The following is an 11,493-nucleotide window of genomic DNA, read 5'->3' on the forward strand; positions in this document are numbered from 1 at the left end:
ATAGATGATTCCCTATCTTACTGTCTCATCTGACTCTTTAAATGCAGTTAACACATTTAACACTGCACAGCTTACATTCAACAGTCAGACGCACACAACTGTCAGAGGCTAGATTAACCACCAGGTGACCTATGTTCTCTTTTTAAATACCTAAAGTTATGATCACCTGGCCTCTACCTGATACCCTCACATTCACCGGTAAAAGTAAAATAATCAAAGTGGACTACCAACAACACAAGTTTCGAAATCCTTGTCTTCAATCCATTAGCAAACTGTAGGAGTGAAAATAAGGAGTAGGCAGCCCTATCTCTACAGGTTACTAAAAAGTGACTTTTTTTTTTTATCAGCCCAAGGGTGAGACTCCTTTCCGCCAAAGCTCTGAACAAACACCAACATCAGGTCAACCAGAGTGTCTGGTCCCAGTGGTATCTTAAGCTGATGACTCAAATTTCCAGCAAGCTCCTAGTTTAATATTTCTTGAAACTCTAGGCTTAGTCACACAGTGACCTGAAATTTAAGGCAAATAAGGGTATCTTCCTTCCATTCTTAAAGATACTTTTGCTAAATGACACAAAGGGGCAAGCTGGGCTTTTTAAGTAATATTTGTATTCCCTGATGTGTCAGAACTTATGAAACCTTGTTAGCTTTGCATTTCAACAGCAACTATTAACCCTGTCAGAGAAGCGACCTCCAGCCCTGCTTCACCACTTGTGAAGTTTCCCTCCTGCACGTGGGGAGCAGGGGCTTGAACCTAGGTCCCTGAGCACTTAACCAAATGTTGCACCACCACCTGGCCCCTGAGAAGCAATTCTATTTCCAAGTTTCTTCTTCTTCTTTTAAAACTACCTAGCTTCAATACTAGTACCACAATTTTTTAAATTTTTTATATATATTTTTAAATATTTATTTTATTTATTTATTCCCTTTTTGTTGCCCTTGTTTTTTTTTTATTGTTGTAGTTATTATTGTTGTTGTCGTTGTTGGATAGGACAGAGAGAAATGGAGAGAGGAGGGGAAGACAGAGAGGAGGAGAGAAAGACAGACACCTGCAGACCTGCTTCACCGCCTGTGAAGTGACTCCCCTGCAGGTGGGGAGCCGGGGTTCGAACCAGGATCCTTATGCTGGTCCTTCTGCTTTGCGCCACCTGCGCTTAACCCGCTGCGCTACAGCCCGACTCCCACTAGTACCACAATTTTTTAAAATCTTACCACTAAGTAGATATAGTGCGACTCTTTTCATCACACAAAAAGCAACATTTTGCTACACATTTTTGATCTGTCAGATCTCTTAATTCTTCATATCTATTTCTGACAACAGCCTTCCTAGAGTGCCAGGCTACCTGCTATTCCTAGCATGGTTCTTGGTTATTAATTTTAACAGAATTCCAACACAACAGTAAAATGTTAACACATTTATCTGCTTCCTTACTCCTGTTCTTCTGAGCATTTTGTGAATTTAAGAAAAAATGTATTTTTTAATGTCTTTACTGGGGGATTAATGGTTTGCAGTCGACAGTACAATACAATAGTTTGTACATGCATAACATTTCCACATGACAATACAACCCCCACTAGGTCCTCCTCTGCCATCATGTTCCAGGATCTGAACCCTCACCCCCACCCCAGATTTTTTTACTGGTGCAGTACACCAAGAAAAGTGTATTTTACTTCAAGTGTACTGATAACCTAAAATACTAGTTTTGTAATGCTTTATTAGTGGGATTCATGCAAAACAGCAGAAGTCATACTGAATTACGAGGCTCACAGTGCAGTATGCACTTTAGAACACACAGCACAATGTCCTGCCTATCTCGGTATCTATATTCCACATGGGAAATAAACGCTACCCTTTGAGCCTGTAGCAAAAAAAAAGGGAATGTTCTAACTTCGCATTTTAAAACATCTAAATACTCAATCTACCGAATTAAAAATTAAATTTCAAGGAACAAAAACTCCAACAGATACGCATCTATACGGTAGTCTCCAAATAAAGCCTGATAATACTTCAAAGGTTTCTATAGTCCCAATATTCCCCTACCTAGAAATCATACAACAATCCGTTTAAAGAAAACAGTCTGTAGTTGTTACTGCACCAACCTATCTTTATCAGCAAGTCTATGAAAGACTGTTTCGGTTCAACACCCAAACTTCAGCATTTTGATGTTCACATTCTATAAGTCTATTTATAGACTGGGAGGCTGGAGACTGCTCTGCGGATGCAAGGGCTGACCACACTGCGCTGGACAGCGCTCAGGTACTGTGGTATCTTCCACTCTCTCCCTCTGTCCCTCCTCCCAACACACACACACACACACACACACACACACACACACACACACACACACACACACACACCCTGTCCCTGGAATATGAAGTTCCAGCAATGACAAAGAGAAAGAGAGCGAGAGAGACCCTGATGGAAAACAGAAACTTAATAGATATTAAAAAAAAAAAATCAAACATTAACTTATTTTCATCTAAATAAATTATAACTCTTGGTTTTACTTCAATAACCAATTCTGATAAATTTAAGATTCAAAAGCAAAGCCTACATGCATCAAATGGAGAACTTGTCACCTCTTCCCCCTCAAACAGCCACTATTTACATAACAGCGCTGCCCTCAGAAAAGGAAATCCATTACCATCAGCAATTCACACTCCAGCTTCAGCATCAGCTGCAAACAGGATACTGAAACCAGATCTTTCTCCTCTCCTCCATTAACTTTTTGTTTCATTGCAACCTCTGGACTTAATCCCCAGTTCCATCCCCATTGGCCTGTTTCATCATTTGACAGGCTTGATTTGTACCTGCTCAAGTCTTGGAGATCATCTGGTATTATTCTTTCTCTCTCCTCCTATCTCTCTCATAAATAAAATCTTTAAAAAAAAAAAAACATTTCTCTAATTAGTATGTTATTTAAGTACTACAGGATGAGTTTCCTCACTTCCTCACAGAGTTCCCTAAGAAAACTTAAGGAAAAGCATCTTAAACAACTTAATTCACATTCACATCCATAATGCTAAAAAGTCTCCCACTCCTCATGTTCTGCTGAAAATGTTTAATTTTTTCAATAGTCATCAAAAGTTGGTTTTCATAATTTTTTCTTCCAGTTTGAGACAAGGATCTTTGTTCCAACACTAAATGCCTTCCCACCCACGTAACAGTAAATCACGATTAAAACAAAATCCCACCCGTTACGTATCAGCCACATGAAGGAGCATATGGAAAAAGCACAAGAGGAAAGAAACTCCAGCCCAGCAGTCAAGAAAGAGAAAAACCACAGCTGAAGTTGATTTTTACAGAGAAAAGCATCCAGAGATGTAGCTACAACGTTGTTTTTTTTTTCTCTTAAAGGAGAGAACCATAGGCGCAGTGTAGACAGATAAACTAGAGTTCTCCTCAGTTAATCCACACTTCTAATAACTGTATCCAGCAATCTACTGTTCAATAAAACAAAACTGAGCCAATCATCATTTATTTATTGAGGAAATCCAGGACCGAACCCTTAATCTCAATATGCAAAACGTGTGCTCTACCACTGAATTACACTCCAATTAATCACAATTTAAAGTGAATGATTGGTTAGTTTTCGGAAAAGGAAATATTTTTGAACACATCTGAGGCAGAATTATCTTTTAACCTGAGGTAAGACTAGTAAAGATCAGTATTATTTTTTTCCAGAAAAGCACTTAAAATAATGAGCTTCTAAGTTTTCTGATGTCTTATTCCCTGAATATCATATTCTAAGGCAGTCTGGTTTAAAGTTATCACTATAACATCATCTTCTAGTATTAGTTTGCTATAGAACTGGTGCCATCTCCTTCCCTCTAATCTTTCCAGACAGTCAAGGATGACTTTTCTCATCTTTCTATTTGTCCCAATAGACTGACATATTTTGCCTCACCTGTCACCTCCCATAAATGTCTGCCTTCAGATATGAATTAATTCATTTTGGGTTGTCCTTGATGTTCTACAATAATAATGTTTGATAAAATTAATACAGTGCTCTAGTTCTTTCTGTTCAACTGGTACTTAAAGTTCTTGGAGGCCATCTTTTCTCTCAGATTACACCATCTAAAGGAGGAACTTCCTCCATGGACAATATGATAAGCCACATGGCAACAAAGCTACCTTGCTAAGGCTCCCATGTAAAGACTACTTTCCTTTGCATGAAAGGCCAGTAAAAGGGATTCCATTCTTTAGCTTAGTTACTTCCCACATCTCTGAATCAAACTCTGCAACAGTTTACATTCTTTCTCATCTTTTGAGTTTACAGAACTTCTGCAGTGGTAACACTCTTACATTTTTAACATTTCTGTAGCTGCACCTGGGCTTCAAAAAGTCCTAGTAGGAGGTATTTAATTTGTAAGATTTCTTGAATCTACTGGCAACAACCCAGAAAGTCTTCAAGCAGTCAGTCAGCCATACCCTGGGGATCAAGCCGAAAATGCCGTTTAAAATTTCTTTTGTATTAGGACTACCTTTTGGAGAATAGCCCACTAATAATTTTCAATTTGTAACGGTTAGCATAGATAATTTAAATTTGCTACTAATTATACCAATAACTATTCTCAAAAGGCCTTTGAAATGCCAACACTTCCTAGCTGTGTTCCTGCTGTATGTATCAAAACCACAAGAGCCTTGTCAATTTAAGCAAACTTCAGGAGCAATAAACTAACAAACAGACTCTAGGTGGTGGTATAGGTTATTTTTTATCACCATGTTTTTTGCTCTTAAAACGGCAAGAGTCACTAGAGTCTTTAGCCTCATGTACAGACACCTGTCTAGAGCTAATTTACGATCTTTAGGGTATTTAAATTAGCGAAACCCTAGTTCTATAAAACTTGGAAATGTATGAACAAAGTCAAATCTCATCATAGGTATTAAACATGGTTCTCGACGACTTCAACAGCACCCATTTTCTTTCAGTGTGTGTATATACATATATCTACATGTATGTACACATATCACAGGTACACACACACACAACATATATATGTTCACAATCCTAACGTGTTTCCAGGGGTAAGGAAAAAAGTATTTCCCCACCAAAAATGCATGAAACAGACTAAAATGACAAGTCTACAGATTCCACCTACAAACTACTCCACTAACCCTTTTTTGTCTCAAAGAACTCTTTCCACGCAGTGAAGTCACTCAAGGTAATGATCTAATTAAACCCAATTAACATTACCAAACTACTAGACAAAAACCAAAGCAACTGACTTGGAAGTTGGAAAACATTTTAACAATCTCCAGGCAGCAAACCACACTTGGGCGCCCGGTAGAGGAAGCACCATTTGTTTATCAAGTCCACTTATTTCAGTCTCACGTTAACAGTAGTGGCAAACTGGCAATTAGACATTGAATAATCACATCACGAAGATGCCACCCACTCGCTAAACCCCATGACTCATTAATAATAAGCAGGTGAGCACAATTCCACAACTTAGAGAGAAAAAAAAAAAAAAGAATTTCCAAAGCTCTTTCATTCCTAACTCCCCTCCCCAACCCAAAGCCAGCCAAGAAACCATTCTTAACTTTGGGACCTCCGAGAGACAGTTTCTTTCACTTTAAGGACTATTTCCCCGCAGAGCTTCAACACTGGATCATGTCCATTCCCAGAGATAAAACTCCAACTCAGTTGCACCAAAGGAGTGAGAGAAGGGGGGGGGGGGGGGTTTCTTTTTAAATGTGAAAGAATTCATCCTGAGGTTCATTTTGCTATCTTCTGAACCCATTTAAATCATCAAGGCCAGAGAAGATATAGAAACTCCCGGAAGGCTCCAGAGATCAACATGTGTCACAGACTCCCAGCCTGCTCACTTATGACCCAGTGGATCCTTTGTTCTTTCAGACTGGCACCAACTCCTGATTGCGAGGGGGGGGGGGGCGAAAAAAAAAGGAACCCACTCTGGAAAGGCTGGAAAATGGGTTTGCAACACGGCTCCAGGTAACCCTTCGGAGGACATCAACAGTCCCTGGTGTTCGCGGCGGTGGGGAGGGACGCAGGGAAGGAAAGCACAGGCTCCCAGGGCCACCCAGCGCCTCCGCGGGCTCACCCTTCAGGAGAGCTCGGGTTGTTTGGGTGGGGGGCGGGGGTTCAGGAGTCGAGGATGAGGAGGGTCTGAGGCCTCCAGTCCAAGGGGTCCCTCCCTCGGGAGGAGGAGACCGGCAGACCCGCGAGGTCGGGGGGATCCGATGGGCAGCGGGGGCGGCCTGGGTCACCGGCCCTTTTGCTTGGCACTTTTTCTGGCTCGGGAGCCCGCAGGCACCGAGCAGGGAGGCTCCGGGGCGAGAGGCGGGGAGCTGAAACCCGGCGCCGCCCCGGGTGCCCCGGGCAGCACGGCCGCGAGCAGCGCCCCGGAGTCGGCCGAGCGGGAGGCGCCCCCCGGCGCCCCGGGGCCCCGCACCGCCCCCCGCCAACTCCACAACTTGTCCGCCCCGCCGGCGCTGCGGGGAACGGGACGCAAGGCGGCGGGGTCCCCGGCGATGAGCCCTGCCCGCCCCGCTCCGCCCCCGGCGCCTCCGCGGCCCTGCCCGCCCGCCGCGCTCCCAGGGCCGCTTCCGCCGGCGCCGCCCGCCGCTCCCCGAGCCCCCGGCCCGCACTCACCGCAGGCCGCCGCCGCTCCGTCCCGCCGGGGCTCCGAGGACGCGCCGCCACCCGCGCCGCCACCCGCGCCGCCTCCGCCGGGGCCCCGGAGGCGCCTCCTCCCCGGGCGGCAACGTCGGCCGAGGCCACGGGCGGGAGCGCACAGGGATCGGGGCGCGGGGCTGGGGCGCGGGGCCGGGGCGCGGGGCGCGGGGCTGGGGCGCTGCTCTGCCTGGGCCGCCGCCTCCCGGTTCCGGGCTCTGCAGCAATGTCTGCGCGGCGGACCTGAAGCGCCCGGCTCGCTCTCCGCCCTCCCGCCCGGCCGCGCTCCGCCCTCCGCCCGGTCCCGCCTCCCCCGCCGCCCGGTCCCGCCCCTCGCCGCGCGCCCCGCGCCATTCAGCCCTTCGGCCAAGTTGCTTAACCCTTTTCTCCCCCCGCGCTCCCATTGTCACCGGGGCGGGAGGCGGCGCGGCCGCCTGGATGTTCACCCGGCCCGCCCGCGACACTGGGGTGGGTGGGAGTGGGGGATGGAGAGCCGGACCCCGGGCAGCCCCCTCCCCTGCCGGGGGGTCGGCAGCCAAGAGGTGGGTGCTGCTGGTTCCCGAGCTGTCCCCCCCCCCACCTTGGACTCCTAGATCTGCCCAGCAGTAGCCCCCAGACACCCAGGTCGCCTGGACAAGCCCCCTCTGGAGCGTGTGTGTGTGTGTGTGTGTGTGTGTGTGTGTGTGTGGGAGAGAGAGAGTGTGTGTGTGTGAGTGTGTGTGTGTGTGAGTGTGTGTGTGTGTGAGTGTGTGTGTGTGTGAGTGTGTGTGTGAGAGTGTGTGTGTGTGAGTGTGTGTGTGAGAGTGTGTGTGTGTGTGAGTGTGTGTGTGTGAGTGTGTGTGTGTGTGAGTGTGTGTGTGTGTGTGTGTGAGTGTGTGTGTGAGAGTGTGTGTGTGTGAGTGTGTGTGTGAGAGTGTGTGTGTGTGTGAGTGTGTGTGTGTGAGAGTGTGTGTGTTTGTGTGAGAGTGTGTGCGTGTGTGAGTGTGTGTGTGGGTGTGAGTGTTTGTGTGAGAGAGTGTGTGTGTGTGAGTGCGTGTGTGTGAGTGTGTGTGTGTGTGTGTATGGGAGGGCTGTTGCCGGGGGTGCTGTTGGGACCGTGGCTGGGTGGGTGGGTGGCCCCCTTGGACTCCCAGCTCTGCTCAGCACCAGCCCCGAGACACCCAGCTCGCCAGGAGCCACTCGGCGGAGTTGGGGGCCAGGGAGGGGCCTTCTAGGGTCCCCAGCCAAAGGACTCAAGTTTGGAGCACAGCCTGGGGGGGGGGGGGCGGCAGGGAGCCCCAGGGTGCTGGCCCCCAAACGCATCTCCTCCTCCCATTTCATCCCACGCCCACCCCCAGGGAGCAGCACCTTGCCGTCTGGGTCCTGCTTTCATCCTGGCGGGGTGCAGAGGTGGGGTGGGGGACGGCCACTAACTACTCAGGGTCACTTCCATCCCAGGAGGTTCCGGGGACGGCGGGTGAGGGACTCCAGCTGGGAAACTGAGCGGGAGACCTGAGAGTCTCTCTCTCTGTCTCTCTCTCTCTCTCTCTCTCTCTCTCTCACACATACACACACACACACACACACACACGCACACACACACCCCAATGCAGTTCCTGGGGCGCACTTGGGGCGCTCAGGCCGGGCTGGTCTTCAGTTGCTTTGTCACCGCCAAGCCCCCTCCGCCCAGGGCCCTCATCATCATCCTCGGGAAGAACTGGAGCCCAGGACCAGAGGCCAAAGGCCCAGGGCTGGCTGCCACTGTTTCTTCTTCGCAGCGTCCCTGGGTTCAGCCTCCGAGTGAGAAATGACAATGACATCACGGGGCCGGCCGGGCGCTGCGCGGTGGAGTCGCGGGTGGCCTGCGGCCCCGGCCCTGAACCCGCCTCCACCCTGGAGGGAGGGCGGCGCAGTGAGCGGAGAGCAGAGGCTGGAGAGTCCTAGCAAGCCAACCAAGCCCCTCTCCACAGGTCTCTGGGCCATCTCAGAGCATCTAACTTCAACTATGGACTCCCCACCCACCCACCCACACACACAGCCCAGATGTCAAGTTTCTTTCTGGCCCTAGCATCTAGTAATTTAGTAACTCGTCCTTAAAAAAAAGAGAGAAGGAAAAGGAGAGGAAGAAAGAAGAAGGAAAAAGGGAAGGGGGAGGGAGGGGAGGGAAAGGAAGGGGAGGGGAGAGGAGGGGAGGGAAGGAGAGGGAGGGGAGGGGAAGAGAGGGAGGGGAGGAGAAGGAGGGGAGGGAAATGAAGGGGAGAGGAGGGAAGGGAAGGAGAGGGAGGGGGGAGGGAAGGAGAGGGAGGGGGGAGGGAAGGAGGGGAGGGGAGGAAGGGGAGGGGAGGGAAAGGAAGGGAAGGGAAGGAAGGGAAGGGAAAGGAAGGGGAGAGGAGAGGAGGGGAGGGAAGGAGAGGGAGGGGAGAGGAGGGGAGGGGAGGGAAGGAGAAGGAGGGGAGGGGAGGAAGGGGAGGGGAGGGAAAGGAAGGGAAGGGGAAGGAAAAAAAAGAAGGGAAGGGAAGGGAAGGGAAGGGAAGGGAAGGGAAGGGAAGGGAAGGGAAGGGGAGGGAAGGGAAGGGAAGGGGCCAAGGAAAATGATCTAAACTTGCTCAGATCTGTTTTGGTTATTGTCGCCGTTTGATTGGTTGGTTTTTGTTTGTTTTTGCTTCATGAAACAATAAAGTACAGCTCACTATTACACAAAACAACTGAGTGGATTCCATCGTGTTTGAACAGACTTGGGAGAGCATTTAAAAATTAAGTTGTCAGTCATAAAGGGATATTCTGTGTCTTTTATGTAATTAATGGTTGTTGTACATTTTTTTTAAAGTTTAATTTCACCTTTAAAAATATGAATGAGAAGTTTGGAATAGCTTCACAATCTTAAAAGTGAAATGTATTTTTGTTAATTTATTTACTGGGGGATTAGTGGTTTACAGTTGACAGTAAAATACAATAGTTTGTACATGTGTAACATTTCTGTTTTCCACATAACAATTTGACCCCCACTAGGTCCTCTTCTGTCATCATGTTCCAGGACCTGAACCTTCCCCCTCACCCCAGAGTCTTTTACTTTGGTGCAATACACCAAGAGGAATCTCTTTTTCAGTTAATGTGTAGTAAGTTCAGCGCCTAGCACAGTGCTGAACATATAGCAGAAATAATATATATATACATATATATATTTACTTAATGATAACAGCACATTTTCAAACAATTTATAATACCCTACCAATTCAAGCTTGCAATGTGCTATCATTTTTAGACAGTTGAAGTCTCCTACAGTAGCTTGTTTGCATATACCACAGTTTGAAATCTGCTGAAGACACCTTAGTAAAGTGAACTGGTAAATCTTGCGTTATCAATCTGAGATTGACACAAAACAAACTGTTCCAATTAAGTGATGATCATAATTTGAGCTTAGCCCATTAAGGAACTGAATTTCTTTAAAGTAAAAAAGACAAAACAAAAACAAACTGATTTTTGTTGTGACTTACATCCATTTCATGTGCTTGTGAAAATATCCCCCCCCCCAGTTTTATAGTTGTATTTATTTTTTTTAACATAGTTAGAAATAGACAGACACCACAACAGACACTGAAGCTTCCTCCAAAGTGGAAGAGATCAGACTCCAACCTGTTGGCAAAGTAACATTTATTTATAGTTCCAAGTGAGCTATAAATCTTAAAATTGTATGAAACGTTGCTAAGTCACTACTGAAAAGGGAGACAGCGCTTGTTTTTAACTGTTAGGCAAAGTTTTTTTCTAAAACGTGTCTGGCTTGAGTTTATTAGACTTCATTTGGCTTTTTTTTTCGAAAACTTAGCAATAATTTTACGTTTTAAAATTTTTTTTTATCAAAGTTATCACAGTAGCAGGCTGTAATGTACTCACAAACATACCCAGTTCTCATTCACTATCAGGCTACTTTCTGAGTGCTAGGGATATACCCAGGAGGTAGATGAGCTATCATTTCCAGCTCCTAGACTCCACGATGCTGTGACAGACTGATAGCCTCTGCCTTCTGTAGTTTCCCTGCCAACCCCCTCACTGACTGACAACCTATTTCTTTCTGGTGCCTACATGCTTGCTTCTAATATTCTCGTCATCCTAAGAACAACCTCGAGACTCTAGTGCCAGCTGGAAATCCGAGACACCTCACTTCTCACAGTTCTGAAATGAGGTAGGTCCCCTGTAAGACTGATGATCCTCCTTTGATCTACTTGCAGACAGCATTCCCTCTCTTTACAGAGAGGAGGAGGTGTTTTCAGGTCCCGGTACAAGATAGTGGAGGCTAGGACCTAGGGAAGGAGAGATATTGCAGAGATCTGAGAAATTTCGCACATGTACTAAGGGCTGTATTTACTATAAACTATTCATCCCCCATTAAAAGAAGAAGAAGAAGAAGAAGAAGAAGAAGAAGAAGAAGGAGAAGGAGAAGGAGAAGGAGAAGGAGAAGGAGAAGGAGAAGGAGAAGGAGAAGGAGAAGAAGAAGAAGAAGAAGAAGAAGAAGAAGAAGAAGAAGAAGAAGAAGAGGAAGAGGGTGTAGAATGGTATTTCAGGATCACAAGGAAAAAAAACCAAAAGATAGAACTGAACATAAGGTTCAAGGAGTAAAGTATATAAACTCTGAAGAATGATATAGGCTATTCAAATGTTGGTTTGGAAATCATTCTTTTTGCTTAATTTGATTTTGAATCACTCAGGTCAGTAGATAAACAACCTTTTAAGGGGCCAGGCAAGAGGCACGCCTGGTTAAACATACACATTACAGTGCACGAGGACCCGGGTTCAAACCCCTGGTCCCCACTTGCAGAGGGATGCTTTATGCGTGGTGAAGCAGGTCTGCAGGTGTCTCTGTGTCTCCTTCCCTCTGTATCTC

General features: G+C 46.9%; 1 protein-coding gene across 9 annotated transcripts in view; it reads right to left on the reverse strand.

The window, feature by feature from the left end:
* The window catches only part of NRIP1 (nuclear receptor interacting protein 1), a 110,059-nt gene extending 103,262 nt beyond the window's left edge, over positions 1 to 6,797 (reverse strand). For 7 of the 9 annotated variants that reach the window (XM_060172150.1, XM_060172154.1, XM_060172155.1 and 4 more), the window contains exon 1: positions 6,615 to 6,797. The gene's annotated coding sequence lies outside the window, so the exon portion shown is untranslated. Of the gene's footprint in view, positions 1 to 5,910; positions 6,378 to 6,614 lie in introns of those variants that run through there. The other 2 variants (XM_060172152.1, XM_060172151.1) reach the window with 1 other exon arrangement.
* Positions 6,798 to 11,493: the final 4,696 nt, after the last annotated feature.

Source organism: Erinaceus europaeus, chromosome 14, assembly GCF_950295315.1.
Source record: "Erinaceus europaeus chromosome 14, mEriEur2.1, whole genome shotgun sequence".
Lineage (NCBI taxonomy): Eukaryota > Metazoa > Chordata > Mammalia > Eulipotyphla > Erinaceidae > Erinaceus > Erinaceus europaeus.